Source organism: Pyrgilauda ruficollis, unplaced genomic scaffold (assembly GCF_017590135.1).
Source record: "Pyrgilauda ruficollis isolate IOZ18807 unplaced genomic scaffold, ASM1759013v1 scaffold21, whole genome shotgun sequence".
Classification (NCBI taxonomy): Eukaryota; Metazoa; Chordata; class Aves; order Passeriformes; family Passeridae; genus Pyrgilauda; species Pyrgilauda ruficollis.
The window spans coordinates 9,989,644-10,012,173 of record NW_024520318.1 but is presented as its reverse complement, the minus strand read 5'-3'; the positions used below and the strand labels follow the sequence as shown (position 1 = coordinate 10,012,173).

Below are 22,530 nucleotides of genomic sequence, written 5' to 3'. Positions count from 1 at the left end.
ACCTGCTGGGTGCTAGAGGAATTAAACAATTTAGTTTTCATAAATTAACCCCTGACACCCAGAACCTCACTAGAAAGCCCATCCATATTCCTTCTCTGCTATTTCTGACCATAACTTTTTCTCCTTTCACAGTCTGGACAGTCCTTAAATGAAGAAACAATCAAGTTTCCCAGACTTCTGATTGCTGGGTAGAGCTGTGGGGTCACACACAGGTCCATTTATTCATCCCAGGGAGGGAAAGGGAGATGGGAGCAAGAAGTCTTGCCCAGCACCCACTGGGAGCTGCCAGACTTGCTGGCTGCAGCAGCAGGAAAGGATTTCTCAAGTATGAGCACACAAACGAAGCATAGGAGGAGACCAATCCTTGTTCCACATCTCCTCTTTAGGTTCTCCCTCCTTCCTGCTGCCCCTCACATCCTACAGGCTGTTTCTGCAAACAGCCCAGGAGATATTCTTTTCCCTACAAGTAGAAGGAAGGCAGAGGAGCAGAAATTCTCCTGCCAGGCATGACACTGCAAAGAACTGCCATGAGGGCTCTCCACACTCCTTAGATCAGCAAAGCCATTTGGCACCACAACATTTCAGCCCCAAACATGCTGGAAGGGCAGGAGGCAAAAGCCTGCTAAACAACCAGGAATGGGGAAAGCACAAGTCCTCGGAAGAAAGTGAATGACCAAAAGCTGCTCAGTCCAAGGCAGTGCACTAAGGACAGTGAATCATCGTTGCCTCGCCATTCTTTGCTGTGGGTCCCTCAGAAAACACAGATCCTCTGCCTCATCTGCAGCTCTGCCTGGAAACAAAACCCAAAAAGGACCTTTTCTGACAACAGCTTCAAAATGTTTAAGCTCATTTCACCATGTTTGGTTTGGTTTTGAATACGGTAACATGCAAGCAATGAATTCTTGATTTTTTTATTTTTATTTTTTTTTTAAAGTACAGCTCCCATAAGCTAAAAAAGTAAATAGGAGTGCTTTGCTTCCTGGGGTATGGAACTGGAACATTTTTCTAGCACCTAATAAAACATTGTTTGGTTGATACTAACCATTAAAATATGTGTTTCAAGTCATGTAATGTTCCCTGTGAAATCTGCCTTTTTGCTCCATGAAAAAAAGGGCACTGAAAGGAATCCTGCAGCCATAAGGATCTCACTTAATTCATGGAAGTATCATTTTAAAAGCCTCACAACGTGATCAAAGCACTGTTGAGAACAGATGTTCCAGGCTTTACAAATTCCAGCATAAGTATTTTTTATGACATTTATCACTGCTAAATTCTTTCAGCCATATTTTTCCCCACAAGAAGCATGTAGGCATTTTCCTCCCCAGGGAGGATATGTTCACATGTGGACTGGTCTCCAGCCACAGACCCTGCCCTCCCAGCATCCCTCCCCATCTGCAGTGGGGAGAGCTGTGCAGTGCCACCACAGCAGCTGTGGTGGTAGCTAGATCCCAGCAGAGCTGGGCATGGTGTTCCCCACTTCACAAGGGGAATTTAATGGAGGAATCACTGTGTCAATGCTCAGACTCTGTCACTGCTCCACTACCCTGACACCAGAGTACAGCCTACAGAGCCTACATAAGGCTACATAGTACAGCCTCCATAAAGTGTCTTTTTGTTTTCAGGGCATACACTGTCATCATCCCTCAAGACCACAGCAGGCCACCACTGCCCTGACAAGCTCTGAGCAGCCTCATCCCACGTTAAAGACAACCCTGTTTGAGCCAGGAGCTGCACGAAAGACCTGCATGACCCTTTCTGCCTAAAATGTTGGATGATTATAGATCTCAGGTAGAAGCCACAAGGAAATGCCTTTGGCCATGTCCACACCCCAAAAAAACACCTTCCCTGGTCCCTCAGCTCCTTCCATGGATGTGGAACCCCCTGGCTGTGCACAGGAGCTAGAAGGGTGCTTCCCTGGCTGTAGCAGAAGATACTCAGCACTGCCCAGCTACAAGGCCAAATGCAAGCAGGAGGTGCTCAGGCACCTTGTGGGCTATTCAAGCCAGATGAGCAGAGCCAGAAGCAGAAACAATGGGGTGCTGCAGGGCTGTGAAGGAACCTACTTGTTCCTAATACAGCAGCAACAAGTCCCCATTCCTAGAGGTGATCATGGGGGCAGACAGCACATATTTCAACTGCAATTCAAATCACAGTCAAATTTCCACCAAAAGCAAAGTTCCCACAAAGTTTAGCTCTCACAGTCAATTTCTGTGTATTTACAGTCTCAGGAGCATCACCAAGTTCTCTGTTGACAGAAAGCCAAAACACCATGCAGTGCTGGGCAGTTTCATGAGAGTGAGCTGTTTTCCAACAAAAGACTCACGACTACCCCAGAATCTGAAACATAAAACTTATCTCTGAATAACATTGGGTTTTTTACCCCTTCCAAACGAAAAAAAAGGGGATCTGAAACAACCAGCTCCTTTCAAATTTCACACATTCGCAGAAGAGGGTGTTTGTGAAGAGGTCCCCACAAGCACATCACTTCTCTAATATGTGCCCAGTTTAGTTTCACCTGTTTCCATGTGCTCCCTTCCCAATTCCTACAACCTGCTTGCACATCCTGTTTCACTATGAACACAAGCTTCTTCCCTGGGGCAGCAGCACTGCCTTCACTTCTCCTCACAGTGAGCTCAGACACCAGTCAAAATAGGAGCAAAAACACCAGACAAGTTTACCCCTCTTGCTTGTCCAGACTGTGAGCCCAATCAAGGCATCACCAGGGCTGTAGCAGATCCTGCCCTGGGCTTTGGGTACCACCAAAATAACAAAGCAACAGGCCCACAGTTAAGTCATCCATCAAGAAGATGGAAGAGTGACCTCTGAAAAAGCAGCACAAGGCAAAGGAGGTCTCCCAGAACAAGGGAGGAAATGAGGAAAACACATGAGAACAGAGGCACCAAGGTTGCAGCGAGAGGGAGGATGCTGAAAGTGAGCACAGATCTCAGGAACAAGGACAACTACTCAAGCAAAGGCTGAAGGATATTGGAAGAGCAAACACAAGCCAAGAGAGGGTCTGTAAAAAGCCTCTACCAGCAAAGGAATCACAAGCAATCACAGCAGCAGTCTTTCTCTTGCCAATTCCATGTGCTTTACTTGATGGACCTCCTAGTCTAAGGACTTCTTGAGTTGCTTAAAACTTATTTACTTCTTCATTTATGAGGTACAACTTTGTATTTTAAATACACACAGGAAATGTGCTGAAAATTTAAACACTCACACAAAATATCGCCATGCTGGCAACAGAGACTTGTACATGCACGAGCAAGTGCTGGCACACAAACAGGTGCATTCACATATATACTACAGCTTTTCAGCAAAAGGACTGTCCCCCTAAGAGTCCTCAAAGTGAGAAAAGAAAGGAGGAGGGGTGTACAGCACTGTCACAGACAGGCCATGCTCCTCTGCTCCAGCCTCAGAGACAACCAGCACTGATATCAAAGTCTGTTTTCCTGCAGGTCCTGTCCAGTCCCTCCCCTCATCTGTGGGAGCATCACCCCAACAGCTGCATTGCATCTTGGGCAGCAGCCACCTCTGGGGTGTGATCCTGGGCCACCCCTGTCCTTGCACTGCCCCAGTGACAGTGCCATCAGCCACGGGCAAAGGACAGTATCTGCAGAGCCCAGGAAGCAACGAGGGAATTTTAAAAGGGCACTTCAGTTGGCATCAGAATTTACTGGAATTGTTCTGCTGAATTATTAACGTCACAGCCCTGCTCCAGACCAGAGTCTGCTTTGTTATCTTGCCTCCCCACTCCAAGTGAATTTGCCGGGTGATTTTAAGAAAAAAGCAGTGACCAATTCTCAGGCCTTCTGATTGAGACACAGAAAGAGAAAAAACATTCCTACATTACTTCCCTCTTGTTTTTCTAAATAAAAATAATGTATAGCCCTAACTGGATAATAAATATGCTCAAAAGCTGTCCTTAAGTAAAAGCTTTTGATAACAAATTGCCTGTGCTAACCGCTATTTTACTGTTGAATTTTTTATTGTTGCTTAAGCACTGCAATTATGCTAATAAGCCTGAGAGGATGGTACACTAAAGCATTGAATGTGACAGATATAATACTCAATAAAATGTTAATCTTACCTGAAAATTGGAATCAAACAGCCTTATTAGTATTTATGGATATGGCACCTCCAACATGTTTCTCTTAAGAGGAATATATATATGCAATAGATATTTCCAAATATACCCTACTATTTCTCATGCCTCCACAGAATTTAATTCCAGGTGGTTATTACCCCTGCTGCTAATTACCAGTCCCTTTTGGAATAAGAAATGAGAGTGTTGCCTTCTGGGACATGCAAAACTCCTGCACATTCTAGAGTTTTTCCTTTGCCACCTGGAGGATGGCAGCTGTGGGGATGGGGACAGCTGTCCCCAACTCTCAGCATGGCCACCAGGCTTGTGAGGGTGTGGCATGACACAACAAAGGCTCTCCTCTGCCACCCTCTTACCTATTTTCCCCATATCCTCTCCTTTTATATTCAGTTATTTACAGGTGCTGGAGAAATGACTTCTGGATTTCAAGATGGCCCTAAAGACATACTTATTTATTTATTTATTTATTTTGCTCTAAAACTTTTCAGCGGTGCTGATAGAGAACCAGACCCATCTGCTTCACCACAAGTTACAGCACTGCTGATTTGGACCAAGAGCTGCTGAGCTCTTGCAGGGGTCTGGCATGGAGATGCTCTGTGACTTTCCACAAGCTGCACTGTTTTTTGCACCTTTATTTCATCACCTAGTCCCAGTCTGCAAGGAATTGCTTTCTCAACTGATGGCATAATTTTTTTCACCCCATATAGGCTTTTTCTAGGGGATTTTGGGCCAAATCCATGGGTTTCAGACCCAGCCTCAGGGCCATGAATTTCCTGTGAATAAATCCAAGTGGTCTTCAGCACCTTCACTTTCTCATCTCCAGAAGGAAGAAAAAAATGAACTCAGAAGAGCCACATGCTTCAGACAAACTACACTTACATTCATGACCAGGCTCTAAAGAGGCCATTTGTACACAATGGACTGTGTAGTTTTCAAGTGCTGCAGGTTAATGCCTAAATAGCAGCTGCTGGTTTCCAGCTTCATTCCTCATGCTGCTCTCACCCACAGGAGTCAATTCTGCTGACACGACAGCAGAAACATCAATAACCACCAGATATTTCCTGACTGTAAAGCAAGATTCTTACACTGGATGATGCACGCTTCCATGGTGGTAAACATTAGGTGGGAGATATCTAGGAACCGTTTTCATGAACAGTCACAGCAGAGAAAACCCATATGGCTTTCCATTGAAATCTGGGATTTCCAAAGGGCTCAGAGATCACAGCAGGTAACCTACAGGACACAACTCAAAACACCACAGGACATTCATGGGCTCTCTTCAGTCACACTTTCAATCCACACTGGCTTGCACTGAGGGCAAGGATGGAGTGCAAAGATGGAAACAGGATGGCTTTGCAGGACAGAGCTTAGAGCAGCTGCACAAACCCTCATTTGCATTGTAAGGAGCACAGAATTTGAAAAAAAAAAAGAAAAACATCAGTTGCTACATCAAGGGAAGCTACCAATTGACTGAGACGGCACCTCGAAGAGCCAGAAGATGCATCCAGGACTCCTCCACCCCAAGCAAGCCCCAGCACGAGATGCCAGACACCAAAATTCAGAAGCAGACAACTGAAGCAGACAACAGCTACAAAGAGCTGCAGGACCACACAGCAGCCACTCCCATAGAGGTGGCAGGACTCATCCCTGCCATGTAAAGTGAGTCTTGTCATTATTTTCAACCCTGCAGGGAAATGTAAATTGAACTTTGGCATATTGCTTTCTTTTGCTAAGCAGCAATGCTCGAATGTTAACTCCAGTCCTGACAGGCATATTTATGGACTATTATTTGCAAATAATCTTACCCTGAGACCAGTCCGAAAGGTCAGAACCATAAAAAAGAATAACAATTTAAAAAAAGCACAAGGCTGGAAAACCATCACTACCATTGGCACAACTCTCAACTTATTAACCGTCCTTGCAACAAGGTGAATTGCAAGGTCTCAGATTTACTTGATTGATTGAGATCAAAAGATCATGGGGAAACACAGTAAATTGCATCTTTCCACGAATGCATTTTGCTTTCAAGATTTGAGCAGATAGTTGCAGGAATTGAAAAGCTCAAGAGGAGGAAAAAATAAAAGAGAAAAAATTTAAAAAAGCATGTACAAAGGTGACTTCAGAAAGACATCCCTTATTTTCTTCTGGACACCATCTGCATTTCTTAGAGCTATTTGCAAGTTTCTTCCCTGTCCCTGTACCCCTGAGACACAACAGCTTATCTCTGCTAAGCAGAGGACGATAAGGAACAATGAGACACTGGTTTAACTCCAGGCCAGACACCAGTGTTCGCTGACATTATGGATGAAATGTAAGTTTTAGAGAAACCAAAGTCCAACAAAAGGTTGAAGAACTTCCCATTGAATTCCAGATGTCCTACAAGATAAGAAGATCTCACTGATCTCCTTCACTGGACCAAGGAAGACAAAGCACCTGAACACTCCTCTTGGCATAGGATGGCTTGGAGGCTTCCTGAGCCCAGGCTCCATTTGTCATCAGCAACTCCCAGACAAGGGATGAAGGAGGAAGAAGCAAGGGAACTAAAGGAGTAGATATCTTTGGGACATAATTTCAAGACCTAGCTGGTGAGCCAGCATTTTTAAACTCAGGAAAAGCCTGCTGTGTTTGCTGTCAAGACAAGACAAAGAAACACAATGGAGAACATGAACAGAAGATCAAGCAAAGAAAAATGAAACTCTCCTCCACTTCATCAGCCCTGGAAAAAGAGAGGAAAAGTAATCACTTGGTTCCTCTCTCTGTGTTCCACATGATATTTGTGGTTTGCTCAGTATACCTATATTTGTAGCACTGTGTTCTCATGTCACAATAAAACAGATGAGATTACACCCCTGAGAGTAGGAGTAAATCCCTTACATGGACCATGGAAGCGACCCAAACTCCCAGAAACTTACTTCAAAGGAGCCAGAATTGATACAACTTCCTGTTTTTACCACAAGTTTACACTACATGCCAACAACACAGGATTCAACCTCTTCTTTCCCCTGAGCTTATACTTCCCTCCATAATAACATTCACCATTTAGGTAACAAAGACATGGAGCACCAGCATTAATTGCTGCTGCCTCAATTTTTCACCAGACCATGCAGCTCCTTCTGCACAGATACATCCAGCTTTGCCTTTCACCTTATCAGCTTTGAATAAGGTTGTTAAGATAAGAATTTCACACATTCTCATTTCTAATTACCTGTGGGTTAGCAGAACTCTTCAGAAGTCAGCTAGTCTATTTTTCCACTACCTGGAAGGATCAGTTCTCCTAAAAGCCTATCTGCTATTGCTCTTCCAACTTGTTCTTAAACCGTTCCATGACTGAAACTGCCTAACCTCCTGGGGGGATCCACTCCAGCACTCAGCTATCCTTACTGTAGATCATTCACTGACACCTCAGCTAAATTTCCTTGCTGCAATTTAATTTTATAATTTGTTTTATTTACAGTGGAGAGATTTAGTTTATTTCATCTCTCCATGACAAGTTCACTATTTCCAAAATTTACAAGTTGAGGCAGTGCTGCTTGTCCTCTCTTTGCCCATTCTCAATCTCTGCATGTGTATGTCATTCCTTACCCCAAGAGAGAAGGCACTTGGATATCACGAGGCTGTTTCAAGGGAAGGCGATCACCTCCAAAGGCTGATGCATTCAGGCACACACAGTTACAAAGTACTCTGAAACAAGAAAAATAAAAGATTTGTCTTCAGGATGGCAGGCAGAGTCCAGTCCAGGAGTAAAGGAAAAACCAGCAAGCCTGAAGTGCAGTTTTCTGCATCCCATTATTTAGCATGCAAACAGATCTTCAAAAGCAGCATCACTGACTGTAGGGACATCATGCACCACCACTCAGAGTTGGCCACATTTTCTCTGACAACCACCATAAGGGTTTGATAAATTCGTGTTCTAGGAAACAAAGTGTTCATGGACTTTGCAGAAAGCTCTGCCAAGATATAAGCAATACCCAGCCCATGTCAAAATCAGATGGCTCTTACTCCAAACCTTTAAGCTCTGTGACAGAGGACAAATTTTAATGTTACCACTAGTGACTTTATTTACAGTGTCACTGAAATCAAGACAGGCAAGATTTCCAGCCTTGAGATTTAAATGTGTGTAATTATGGGATAGATCCAGAGGGTAAAAGTCAGGTCTGATGAATGGCTTTTGTATTCACAACATACTCCTTACCTCCTGATCCTCGGATATTCTACCTAGCAAAATGAAATCTCTCACAAACTCAAGTGTTTGGTGACAATGTAAAAAGGTAGAGAAAGGATCTACATGAACAGTGCTCAGAAACACAGGTGAGAGTTCTGAATGACAAAAACATCCCAAATTTCCTGAAAGACAACAGGCAACAAGGGAGAGCAGCAATGATACATTTGCCATCCTACTCCTGGAGGCTCTCAGAAAAAGAGAGTTAGATGGTAGCAGACAATTTGTAACAACAGCACCTTTCAGCAGTAGATCACCTTTTGCACCCCATCTCATCTAAATTCCCATCTCCCATCAGAAGGGGCTGCTCCTGCCCCCAAAGGATCAAGTGGCTTTGTAACAAATACGCTGTTTCGGATGGCTGAAGCCAAGAAACCCTCAATTTGTCACCTGCTGTGAAAACAAGACGCCTGTTGCACATCTAAGGATGTGCCAATGCAAGAACTCAGTGTCTTGTCTTTTGCATGGATCATCCGCCTGACTGTACTTTTGGCTACTGCACTTTGTCCATCTCCACGTTTCTGCTTGGGATGGTTTTTCCTTTGTAATCCTACCCAGCTGTCCTGGGCTTTTGTTTTCCTTCATCACTTGCACTCTTAGCAATGCCAACACTTACAGCCAGCCAGCCCAACTGCTGTCAGCACAGGAAGGCGACATACTCCTGTTTAGAACTGATTGGATAGCAGAAGTGCTGTTTCCAAGGCTGAAGAGGAATACCTGCAACAGTAATGTCCCTAAAGCACCACAGAGTAGCTGAGGAGACTGAGCAATAAATGCCTGAAGGTGAAAAACTCAAAATAATCTCAAAATGTATGTTGGACAACTGATAGAAGACTCTAAATGCATGCCCGTCTTTAAGGGTGAAAGTAGCTCCAAGGACTTCAGCAAGATCATCTGCAGCATCAGACACGTTACCTCCCAAAATACAAGTGAGATAAGGATGTTTAGCAAGGGATAGAGATATGAGGAATGCTTCCACCAAGAAAATACACCCATTTGTACAGCTGAATTACAACAGCTGTTGAAAACCATGGAGTAGCATTGAATGGCAGCCCAGGACAGGGAGCCAAGACAACTACCACATGCAATTGAAACTGCCAAGGGATTAAGTTAGGTCAAATGTAATTACACAAACTGGATCCTGGCCAGAGTACTGGCTTATTCAAGAAAATTAAAAGAGGTGTTCAAAAGTTTCAGAGATTGAGTCCTCCTCCTGTTAATTATTTGGTGAGTCAGTCAGTGAAGTCTCAGTACTCTGGGAGGCCATCTGAAAAAGGGGAAAAAATGAGGCATAAACTTGAAAGGCATTAGAAGCGATTAGCAAAAGCCTTTGTTCTCCATGGCAATCCTGGCTGCACCAGTGCGCGAAAGCCTTTCATGTCCATGCTGACAAGTGGCCTCAGTTCCTTTGATACTTCTGGGAGGAAGCATTTAAATTTACAAATATCCCACTGACAGAAGTTACAGACAACAGTTGAGGAACTTCTGCATAACTCAGCCAGATCATACCCAGCTCTCAGAGAGGCAGTACTCCTGCTGAAGGGAGGAATGACAACAAGAAACAAAGAAGTTCACTGACACCTGGAGCAATGTCCACTGTACATGCTAGTGCTGTATGAAAGCCAAGTCATGTCAAAAAGAAGGTCGCAGCCATGTGGGACAGTGGCTTCCTCCCCCTCACTCACTTTTCAGAAGAGGGAGAGCAAGCAAGTCAGGCAATGGTAAGGAGATGAGAAAGGAAGCTTTGTGGTCTGGCAGCTGAGCATCACTTGGAAAGATTAGATCCTGTTTATGCCTCTGCCATAAACCTTCTGAGCGATAAGAGCAAAGTCACATACATCAAATTTTCCCACACATTTACTGCTGTGCCTTTTGTGGCTGAATAAAGATACAGAAGACTATGTCCAGAGGAGACAAGAACTAGCAGGCAGGGATTGAGACTCTGTGTTCAACCTTTAATCAAGACTTGTACTATAACCATGTACAGCACTACAAAACATGAAGCATTCTGAAAAAACAGGCCTTGTAAGTCTCAGTTTTGGCACCTAAAGAAGTAGATGCCTAAGCTACCTCTGTATCTGGGAGTCATCATTACAGATACACTCATCGCTGTCTTTGAAGCAGTTGGATGCGACAGTAAAAGCAGTACAGAATTGGAGATTAACCTTTTTTCGGTAGCTTATTCAGTGCAATGTTCAGATGATGCACATGAAACAAACCATTTTTTGACTGACATGAAAAAAACCAGAGAGATGAAATAACTATCTTCTCAACAAGTGCCATACACGAGGCATGTCAAGTGACATGGCTTCATCCCACAGTGACAGCAGGTGAACACGCAACTGAAGCCTCTGCCATATTGATTTAGTGTGCTTTTTTTTTTTTTTACCCCTGTAACTTTGCATAAAACAAGCCAGGGAAAGGCAGACATTTCACAGCACAGATTGGTGCAATTTGTATTAATGGCCCAAGCATGGATGCAAGCAGCAGCTTGCTTCTCTTTATGTGGAACAATCAACAGGGACAAGTCTGGTGGGACAACTGCTACCACAGCACACCTTGCCCCAGCCCAGCAACACCTCCTCCTCCAGTGGCTTCGCAACAAGCAGGGCAACAAAGAACACAGGAAAAAAATCTGTGCTGTCTTGCCATGCTGTGCAAAATCCAGGGGCAAGCAAACGTGGAAAGAGTTTGCATTCTGCACTGACCACACACAAGCTGTCATTCTTACAAAAGTGCTCTTCCAGGTAGAAAAAGCACACATGTCCCAAATTCCTCATCTCTGGCACTCCTCTGACAAGGTAATCACTCCCTTGGAGTCCTCAGGCACCACACAGATGACAAAGACTTCTTTTGCAAATAGAAATGAAACAGCAAGGCAGTTCTTCCCGTTTTACCCCAACACCTTCCAACCAGCCTCATCTGAAGCAAGTCCACTGCTTGCACTGGAAAGACCCAAAAAAGCTTGCACAAAAAAGGCAGCTCAGAGCCAGAGCCACAACATGGCCAGTGCCACGTGTGGGCATCACCACACACCAGGGGAAAGCACAGGGCTGATGGTACACACACTACAAAAAAATAGATTTTTCAGCACAAAGCAGGGCAGCCTGAAGGGTTTCACGCCGAAGAGGGACCTACTGCCATGCTGGCCAGGGTGTGCAGGGGAACATGCCCCTGTGGCAGCAGCAGTGATTAACCAATACTGATAATGGCCTCCAGTGCCTGAAACAAAGCACGAGGAAATAGCACAGCAAGGACTAATGCCAAGTGGCAATAAAGACAGAGGCAGGGCTGTTGTTCAAACAAGACTTGGTTTTTTTGCCTAGGTTACTTGTTATTAGAAAAAAAAAGGTTCTGCATGCAGGGACATCCTGTTCACTGTATTAAATTAAAGGGATGATTCAAGAGGGAACAGCTTTCAGCAGACAGGGGGAAAAAATCGATTTCAGGTTGCTATGGACAACTGGGCTGTCTCCTGTAAAATGGAATCGGATTCAGCTCTACAAACCTGAACACTAAACAATCCCTGAAATACAACACACACACACACTCACTAAGTTAATGAATACAATAAAATACAGACTCGTGCCATCTCCCAGGTTTTTTGGCTAAATCAAGGACACACTCAAATCTACTAATTGCCACTAAATACAGGACTGGAATATGGCTCAGTGGTGGCTCTCTGACTGCAAGTCCAACACTCCCTTACAGGAGAAAAGCTCTTTAACAGCCAAATAAACCAGAGCAGTGCCCAGATTCACATCACTCTGGGCCCTTCCATGGGCTCTGGGCTTGCAGTGGGATCTAAAACCATGTGCTGCTGATCCAAGCTCCTGAAGAACTCAGCTAGAAGGGGCGTCAAGAACAACCTGAGGCCTTCAAGCATGTCCTGGCTGATACTGGACAGAGGCAATTTAACCTACTACTGGTCCTTGAATAGCCTGAATAGAAACAATGTCCTCTCCCTGAGCAGCTGACCTATGGTCACAGCTGCCAGCACGAACCTCACATGGAGGGACTACTGGGAACAACACGGTGGCGATGGTCCAACGGGTGTCCTCTCCTCATGTTTTGCACTGGAATAACTTCAAACAGGTTTTAAGCACTTTCTCCACTCCCTGCAGGAAGAAAAGCCTTGTGAGAGAGACTGGAGCAGAGATGAGGCATCTGATTCTGTGCCCTTTCCCAGTAGCTGTTAAGAAATCAAAGAAATCAATCTAGATCAATCTCTCCATGAAGGCAACGGGAAACATTCCCATCCCACGATACTGTAAGTCTTATGGAGCAGTTAATGATTTTCCAATGAAATGTACCATCAAAATATAAGATTTTATTAGCAAAATCAATGATCTGTGCAGAGACAGTCCCTCGTGTGTCTTAAAAAAAAAAGTCTATGAATAAACCTGACAGGAATAAAGAACATTGTGCAATTATTACAGCTGTTTTACAGGATACTCTAATAATGACAGCCCATACTTCTGGTAAGACACCTCAAGGCAGTACCACAAAAATAAAAAATATGAAAAGAATAGAAGCACAGCATTCCCCTACACTTGGAGGGTGCATTGTGTTTATTATATTACATTTTTTTTTCCCAACAAGAAGATAACATCCTGGAAACAAAACCCCAACGCTTAAAGAAATATATACCAGTCACCTGTCTTTTTCTCCTTCTCCACCAGTTCAGTGTTTCACTGCACTAGAAAAGCAACCAGTGGAAATTTACACCCATTTAAATCTAGCAGAAATGGAAGCAAGACACATCTGAGGACACAGGAATGGAGTCCTACAAGCTGCCAGTCTCCTGTTCTCAACTGGCAGCTATCATCCACGTCAATACCACCATAAAGAATTAGACAGTCAAAACATTAAAAAAATTCAACACTCACCAAGCCCACTACCCGATTTTTTTGTGGAGCTCTGGCTAATGAACAAGGAGCACTATTAAGTCACATTTATAGCAAAATGCTCAAGAGTGCACTTAGATGAAATAGTGCCAAAAAACCACTTGACAGTTCTAACCCAAACCTAAACACAAGAGCCTAAGGTCCACTCAGAAGAAAAAATTAAGTCTCTATGTCACTTGGCTTTAAACAACCTCTGGATGCACATTGGGATGGATAGGGAAAAAATAACAAGAATACATAAACAGATGTTTCCATTAGCACAGATTTGCCATTCATTTATCTTTTTTCTATCATCAAACTCCTTTATTATCCTTGCTGGATAATTTACAGTGCTTGTTGCAAAGTACAGTCTCTAAGAACAGAGACAGCAAACACTTGACAATGTAGAAGTTCAAAGAGCTGAGCCATGCATGACCTGCAAGCACATTGTTGCTATTTCCCCATGTGTATAAAAGGGCTTTGCCTTCATGCAATGCTGGAACTTGTCATCATGAAACACCCTCTATTACAACATGGCCCAGAGGAGCTACTATTTTGGGTCCTAATAACGTGCTGGGTTTTACAGGAAAGAAAGAAGGCAAGTAACATGGAACAACCCAGCTGTCAGGGAGAGAAACAGATGGGATCCTCACAAAGCTACACAGATTGCCTTAGTCAAGTGCTGTCACAGCCCATCCTCGAGATGGGAAAGCACAGTGCAGGAGCTAGATGAAAGGAGCTTGTGAAATTAAGTAGCATCATCACCTCCACAAGGCCTGTGAAGAGACAATAGAGAACTGCTTTTCAGGCACTCTGATCCCAAGGCAGTAAAACATGACTCAAGGTTGTCAAGCCGCTTTTTTCAAATGCCTTTTGGCTGAGTGACAATTGCCCAATTCTCCCACCTGTTTGGCCCCCATGAAACACAGAGAGCATCCACAGAAGCACAAGCCACATCTGTGGTCTCGGAAAAGCTCTCCCCTGGGTAACAGGCACAAACAGGGCTGGCTGGAAGTGTCCTGCTAACATGGCCCCAGGTGCTGGCAGGCAGGCAAGCCACCAGTGCACAAGTAGCACCAGGTTTCACCCTGCTGTGGCTTCCAAACAATCTAAGAAACCACAAGACTTGCCATGGCAGCTCAGTTCTCAGTGCCTTGGCACCCTGTGAACCAGTGACAGACCAGGACAGGGGAGGTATTGGCCTGACCTTCCTCATTCAAGCTCTCAAAAGGGTTTGTTGGGAACTGGTTTGTTCCCAAGAGAACAAACCAGTGCTTGGAAACCCCAGCTCACTTGGAGATATCAGGGCCCATATCCAACAGACAGAGAACTTGTGTGTTGTACTTCCAGACCGAGCACAGCCATTCATGCCCACAGTGATTCAAACACAGGCTGAAGCCAGATGATGAATGAAGTAACAGCATCACTTACCTTACCTCCCCTCCGCCTCCCACTAACCGGAAGTTGCTATTCAGGGAAAATATAATTTAAAGGCAGAGGCTAATGATGAATCAGATTGATTTTTAGATGAAGAAAATAGATGTAATTGCAGTCTACCTGCTTGCAGCTTGCCAAGGCGGAGTGAGCTTCAGGAGAACCTGGCCCCCTCTCCCTTTCCTCGTCCCACCTCCGTCTCCCATCAAAGCAAAAACAAACCTCACAGAAAAGAAATTCCTTTACACAAGATAATTGTGTGTTGCTCGGAGCCAGCTCAATGCTGGCTTCCCTCTTCCTGCTCAACAGTACAGAGCCTGAATTAATGGATATACAGAGGGCCCACTTTCCAGGGAAAAGCGAATTCCAAGTTTGCAGCTGGGAAGAATGCATCGTATGTCTGGTATTCACGCTGCGCCCTCTTTTCCTCTTCCTTTTTTTGGCCGTATAAGGAGCTGAGCACAGCAGGCTGGACCAGCGAGTGCAGCGCTGCCTGCTCAGCACCGTCAGACCTCAGACTTTGTTTGTCTTTACTGGAAATCCAATAAATCTATCTAGGAAAAAGGCTAGTGCATACGCCATGGAGTGTCAGGCTCAGACCCCGCGGTCTGGAGATGCAGGATCCAAACAGGAGCCAGCTGAACGAGACCAGCCCAGCAAGTGCTCCTGCTGAGCTGCAAACACATGCACTGCACAGGCAGTAATTACCTTTATTACATTGCAGGGAAGGGAGCGGGGGTGTGTGTTAACTTAAAAACTAGAGACTATTGTAGCTACAGTCCTAAAGGGTTGTTTCACAGGCTTGCAGTACTCAAGTAATACCTGCACAGGAAATAAAAGCCAGCCTGGCCTGGAGTGCACACACCTGGGGCTGGGAGGATTACGTGCCTTTGGCCACAGAGAAATACGTCCTCTCTAACACACACAGGTTATAAACAGGAGTGTGGAATTGCACTTTAGAGATGCAAATTGCTGGGAATTTTTCCTGAAGTCCTGACAATCCCTAAGTTCAAGTCTATTGCAGCAATTTCAGCAGGAGACTGACGTTTCCATATCCCAAATGCAATTACAGTATTACCTTCCAAAAACATAAAACCTTTTTGCCATTACTGCTTCTTCTGTAAACAACAGACTATTCCTGTAGGCATCCAGGGCATTGCAGGAGCAAAAAGGAGAGGAAAAGACATGCACCATATAACCTCCCCTTTATGGAGAGTGATGGGTGCTGCCCCATGGGATGGCAATACCAACCACCAGAGCCCCTCAGGCTTGGCCCTAGGACCAAATTGCAGGGGCAGAAACTCACAAGCAAACCCATCCCATCCAACCACCCTGTCTTGCTCTCCCACCTCTGTCAAGGATGTGAAGTTCCATCTCCTTCCCAGCACTAGCAACTCTGGGCTGCAGTTCCCCATCTCCACCCTCTCTTTGGAGGTTCTGTCCCAGCCCCTGCAGCTGCCTGCTCCCAACCCTCCACCTCTACAGAGCTGCCTGCATGAGGAAAAGGGAATGACAGTGGCCAGAAACCCCTCCACGACATCTGAAAACAGCCTTCAGCCTTCACCTGTTACACCCTGATGGAGTCAGGAATGCTCTGAAGCACAGAATGAAGTGGCTTAGATGAAGACACACAGTCGAAACTCAGCTGGGGGAAGGGAAAGTTTCTAGCCTCATTAATAACAGCCTGAAATTAAAAGCAGAGCTTGTAGTACAGCTGCAATTTCAGCTACCCCGCTGCTTGTGTTAACAGTGTGGCTTTATTATGGTCAGGGATTAAAAACAGCTTCAACAATTAAAGGCGGGAAAAGAAAAAAAATGACTGAATGAAAGAACCACCACCACCAGAAATCAGTATAAAAAAAAATTCCTGTGGGCTGGAATGATTAGCAAAAAACACTTGTGTGCTGTGAGGAGCATGAGTGAATGCCTCCTTCCCCACACAGGCCTACACATGTCCCTGACAAGTATATCTGTCCCCCACCTGTGGGAAACCACCCAGTGCCCTGTGGCTCAGCACCAGCCACCATCAGCCTCCCCAGGGATCTCACCTCCAGCCCAGGAATAGGTGGTCTACAATCACCATGGTCCAAGCAGACAGCTCAGAAACTTCCTCACTCCTGCTGTCTAAATAACACAGCATTAAGAATAAAAATGGAAAGAAAATAGTCTTGCAACAAATGACAAACATGCCTCGAACTTCTCAGGAGGCACCAGTCTCACTAAGCAGCTCAGAAGAGCTGAGAAGCAGCATGGCCACGTCTCTTGGAGGTGAGCTGGTTGCCTAAGGGTTCCTGAAGGCATTCACCCTGCATTCCCTGGCACCTGCCCTGACACCAGCTGGGATAAGCTGCCACTGGGAAACCTCAGTTTGTTGTGTCTCAACACAGCAGTCATTGCCTTTGAGAGCTTGGCCAGTACTGTTGAGATTGAACCTACTCATTCTGCTTTATAAGAATTAAAAGCGGTGTCTTCGCAAGAAAGAGGAAGACTATCTCCCTTCTCCTTCAACACCTTCCTGATACAAGCATTCCCCGGAAACATCACCTTTAGGGTAATCACCTACATTCACTGCAAAACTACTGAGGAGCAGAAGTCCCTTCAGGGTCAAGCTCACACTTGGTTTTTCTCAACAGTGCTTCTCTACTCTCACAGGTCTTAGCTTTCTTTTTTCCTGCGTGCAAAGCAGGGGATATAAGAAAGGTCAGCCCAGCTGACCAGAAATTCTGGAGTTTGGGATTTCTTTTACTCCTTTTACTTCACGGTTGCTTTCACCTTTGACCAACAACAGAAAGAGAGCACAGCCACAGCACAGCAGGAAGGCATCAGTTTTGTCACAAACACAGCCACACCTGCAGCTCTTTCTCCACTGCAGAAGGTTAGGCCTTCAAAAATGAATCCAAACTTGGCCCACCCACCAAAGCCACCACCTTTGCACTATGTGGATATTAACCCAAGGACCACAGGACATTCCCAGAGATATGCTCTGGGCAAACTCCTGCATCTACCACAGAGCTGCAATGCTCCAGAGCCAACTTCCTGACACAGTGATGGTCATCTTCCCCAAGACAACAGATCCGGACTCCTCCAGTGTTTCCCATGAGGACACACTGGACAAATCTGGTCCTCGTGGCTGCTGCAACCCAGCAGGAAAAGCAATGCTGGGAACACCCAACAGATCTGAGCCCCGTTCCTGCTATGGGATGAATACAGAATCATTTTCCATAAGGGATTAAAGTCACATCCCTGTCAAGGAAGCTATTAGTTAACAGAAAAAAATCTTTGCCATTTTTGGAGACAGAACCGTGGACTCAGAAAAATTCTTGCTGCTGCAATGAAGGACAGAGACATCCAACCCAAATAAAGAAGATCCATCATTATATGACAATGGCAGTGCTCAGACATCTGCCCTCAAAAGCCAGCCAAAAGCATTTTACACTGTTCGCTTTCACAAGCTCAGAAATTCAAGCTAGGCTGTGCCAACCCTTTGCAATTCCCTTCACTGGAGGGTACAAAGGACTTCAACTGAACTGCACTTGAAGTCACATCTGCACAAATATCACAGCTAAGGTCCAAGTCCCTAGCAGCCACACAGGTTCTGCACCATGTCCAGGGCAGGTTTGCTATCTTAGACAACAAAAATCTCCTTTATTTTTACCCTGAAGTCTCCAGTATTCCGAAACTATTTAAAACAAAACTAACAAGCCCCACAATACACCTCCCCAGACACCAGTGCACTTTCTAAATGCCAAGGTGACTGCAACCTAAAGTCACCATGGTTTAACAAAGGTGGCTGATATGACTTCTTGGTGGTTTCAGTTAGTGGGCTTTGCCTTGCCTTTTCAGCAGGCTGGGAGCACACGTGGCCAACACAACACAGCCACTGCTCAGCTGTGAGAATGAACCAACCCCAGGCAGTCTCACAGCCCCACCATGGAAAGCACTACATCCTATCCCCTGCTTTGCAGACAGGAGAAATTTAAGCTAAAAAACAAACAGCCACCAAAGAAATCCAAAACCAACCACCACAAAACAACAAAAGCCCCCAAAAAGGGTACAGAAAAAAAACCAACCGAACAACGTAAGTTGTGAAGTTTGGAGCTGCACTGCCTCAAAACACTCACTCCTGGATGGAAAAGAAGGGGATGTTTGAAGGATGTGGGATGACACCTGCACCAAGTACAGTCTGTCAGTGGGTAAATAGGCTGTGGCTTAAGGGAAGTGCACAAAAGCAGGAAGGACTGAGGACGTGCCAGCCAGTAAGGAAGGTGCTGCGGCCAAAGACATGGCAAAAAAAAAGGCAAAAAAAGAATAAGATTATTCAGATCCTCTCCTTAGAAATAGATGCTGGAGTTTTTCTCTTACATAGGACTGCACTGAGAAAGACTCCTCACGCAGAATTTGTGACCTTCCATGTCACAGTTTTTTAAGTGCAAGTAATGTCCATTCCCGCATAGACAGATGGGGACCAACACTATGGCTGATGTCAAACTGCACTGCTCCTCCTCTTAAAAAGCTGCTTCCAGCTCCAGTAGAAGGATCCCCATGTGCTCAGATGGCCAAAATCAGACAAGTGTTGAGCACTGTCTTTACCTAAAAGCTTTACTAACATATGAAAGAATTACAGTGGGCCATCTACATATTCTTGTCAAAAATCTATCTGGTTCAAACTCAGTTCTCCCTCACCTCCTCTGACATATGCCCGTATTTCTCCATTAATAGTTGAGCTGCTGGTGACACCCTGAGCAGATTCTAGAGCTTCAACATATCAGTGAAACAACCCACTGCAGCTCAGGGTGGAAACAACATCAGAACCAGTAACTCCCATGAACTACAACAGCTCTAAGATTTACGTTGGAGAGCTACTGGAATTTATTAGGTTAAACATGCCAATATCTCAAAATCACAAAGGGCTTAAACTTTGTACCTGTACAATGCAAGAACAAGTTCGTTACAAATGTCATTAACAATAAACCATAACAGTGTTTCCAGAGGAGGAAATCTGGGCACCTACAGTGGATTGTCAGAGAGACAAAGTACTAAAGTCAAGGAAAGAACTCTGGTTTGTCCCTTTTTCGAGCCTGTCACAGACACGCGCTCCCAAGAACACAAGCCTTTCCCTTTTAAATGAGGAACCAATCACCCTTCTAGGGTGACACCACAAGCTTTGGGTTTTGTTTCCATTTTAGCATGTGCAAGCCATGAGGCACCAAGGGGACCCTATGAGCTGCTGCTACTCAGACACCAGACAGACCTGAACAATAGCTCTCAATAGTTCAAAGCTGGCACTTCCCGGTTTCTGCCAATTTCTTTGATTCCCAAAAGGCAGTCTGTGACTCTTTGAGATTGACAAGCTCATTTTTGTAATAAAAACATAAAGGTCCCTTGCTGCAAAGAAACAGTCCAGCTAGGAGATGCCAGCACAGCACAAACAAGCCTTCAGCACCACATCATACATGGAGCTGAAAGCCCTGAGATCCTGCCCTCCTGTTTCTAAAGTACTATTTTGTATTAATTTGACTTAGTGTGGATTTTAAACATTACCTGAAAACTTTCCTCAGTAAAAGGGGGTCATTCAGGCACATTCACAGGAGCAAACCTCCTCTTTAGGGTGACCTAAGGTTGGAAGGTTTTGCTCTAAATAACACTGGAGAGAGGACTTGATCAGAAAAGCACCCAAGGTCACTGCCGGTCTTGGCAAGGCTGGATTAGCTACAGTAAAGGCTGGAAAGAAGATCTGCCTAGTCTGGAGGCCAGGGGTCCAAAAGGCAAGCCAAAAAGTAACTCGTTCCCTATCCTAACAAACTGTGTTTTCAGCTGGAAGTCGCTTGGCAGCTTTCCTGCCAGAGGATGCTGCAGGTCAAGACAAGGGTTCATTCCCAGCCAGGCTGAGCAGGGACACGAAACGCAAGAACAGACAGTGCTCTGCAAACATGGGCTGCAACTCCAGGAGAACTGCATCTGCTGGGCTGTCCTCAGACAGAAAGGGACACTGCTGGCCAGGACTGGTGTGCCCCAGGAAGTATCAACATGAAGATGAGCAGGAAGAAGAGGACGGAGTAAGTACTGAGGGACAAACAGGGGAGCCAAGACAAGTCTTCAAACACCCAGCTGCTCCACACCTGCTTCACAAACACCTTGAGTTCCTTGCTTCTGCAAAAATCAAGAGCAGTGGCATTCTATAAGAAAAATGTCACTTAAACTCCTTATTAAAGGTAATTTCCTCTCCCACCCCTTTTCATTAGCAACACTCAAGCATTCATCAAACGATCCTGTTACTCCCAGGCAAAACGTTAGTCTTTTTACAAAGAACCTATATATTAGCACTGTCTATTGTTCTAATCATAAAAAGTTGTACTAAAAAAATCAGTTGAGAAGCACAGTGTCCCATTCACCTAAATAGGAATTTACCTTAAATAAACCTATCACACTGGGAAACCCATAAGTGCTTGAGAACAATGCTCATATGAGGAAAAAGATGCAGCAGTAACCACATTACTTTTCCCTTCTAGGCAGTAGCTTTCCACTTAAATTTTATACAATGCACCTGCTTATTGTTCTTATTACACAACATTGCATTCAATTCAAATCCATGCTGCAAGTATCCCACTCATAGCAAAGAGACTTCAGAAAGGAAAAAAAAAATCATATAAAAGGGAAGCAATGCATAGCAGCACATTACACAGCACCAATTCCAGGCAGGCTGTCATTCTGATCACACCAGATGGCATTTCGACTCCAACAGTATCCTTCAATGAAACATCCTTGTTACAGCATTATTCTTGATGCACAGAGTCCTTTTGAAACTAATGGTACAAATTCTCTTTGTCATTTCAAAAGGACTGTGCTGCTCAGTGTGCTTTACCTTTTCACATCTTCCTTTCCAATAACTTGCAAAGGAGTAAGGCCAAAACAGGCCATTTTTTTAAGGCAAAAATTAAAAATAAATAAATAAATCAGCTTTCCTTGGTAAGGAACTACAGAACAGGGCTGTGAATCCCAACTCAGGAGAGCCTTATGTGTCATTCCAGATCTAGGCCAACTCAGAAAATCACTTAAGCTCCTGATTAACTATAATATGTGCTTAAATTGCTTTGACTTCCGTAGGACTTAAGCATATACTTAGATGCTTTCCTGTACAGAAATACTCTCTTAAATCAGATCCTGTTTTGTAGGGTTGCTACACACACACATGTGCAGCTCAAGCCCCCAAGAAAGCTCTGGCTGTAAACCAGACTGCCTGAATTTTGTGCCTCACTATGGACCAAAATGTTTCACCCAGAGCTTTAAGTAAAGCTCAAGTCTGGAAGTGCTTTATCTCAGATAGGGACTTTGTGAAGGTTCAGCTCTCAGTTTTAGACTTGGTAAGTGATGCTAAGACTCATGAGAGAGCCTACAACACACCAAAGCTGCAGATGTTTCCAAGAGGAGAAAATCTCCCTAGACCCAGTTCCATCTGCTATAAATCACACTGTGGATCAGTCACAGGCTGTGAATGTACAGCAGAGACCACAAGGACCTTTCACTGGTCCATTCTGAACCACTTCTCCTGGTGGGGTTATGCCTCAAAACACCACAAAGTGTTGCCCACATCACAGAAGACATACAGAGTTACAAGCAGGAAGTCTCTCAGCATTAAATGAGACACCAGGTTTCAACCTTTCTCCATGCTACCTGTGAGGAATACAGCGAGTGAAAGGTGGGGGGCAACTGCTAAACTATCCTGAACCTGCCCTACTACCAAGGAGCTCTCATGTTTTAATACAGAACCTCAGCCAAAAAAAGCCCCTTTGCCCAAACCCTCTCCTCACCAGCTACTTTCTTGCTATCAGAGTTAATTAATTGCAAGCACATCGTTCCTACAGCTTGCTGATAGAAAAGAACTCCTG

General features: G+C 44.7%; 1 protein-coding gene across 6 annotated transcripts in view; it reads right to left on the bottom strand.

Moving 5' to 3' along the window:
- The window catches only part of LOC121353799 (LIM domain containing preferred translocation partner in lipoma), a 335,201-nt gene that overhangs the window by 264,398 nt on the left and 48,273 nt on the right, over positions 1–22,530 (bottom strand). For all 6 annotated transcript variants that reach the window (XM_041467937.1, XM_041467935.1, XM_041467938.1 and 3 more), the window contains one exon: positions 7,688–7,786. The gene's annotated coding sequence lies outside the window, so the exon portion shown is untranslated. The remainder of the gene's footprint in view (positions 1–7,687; positions 7,787–22,530) is intronic.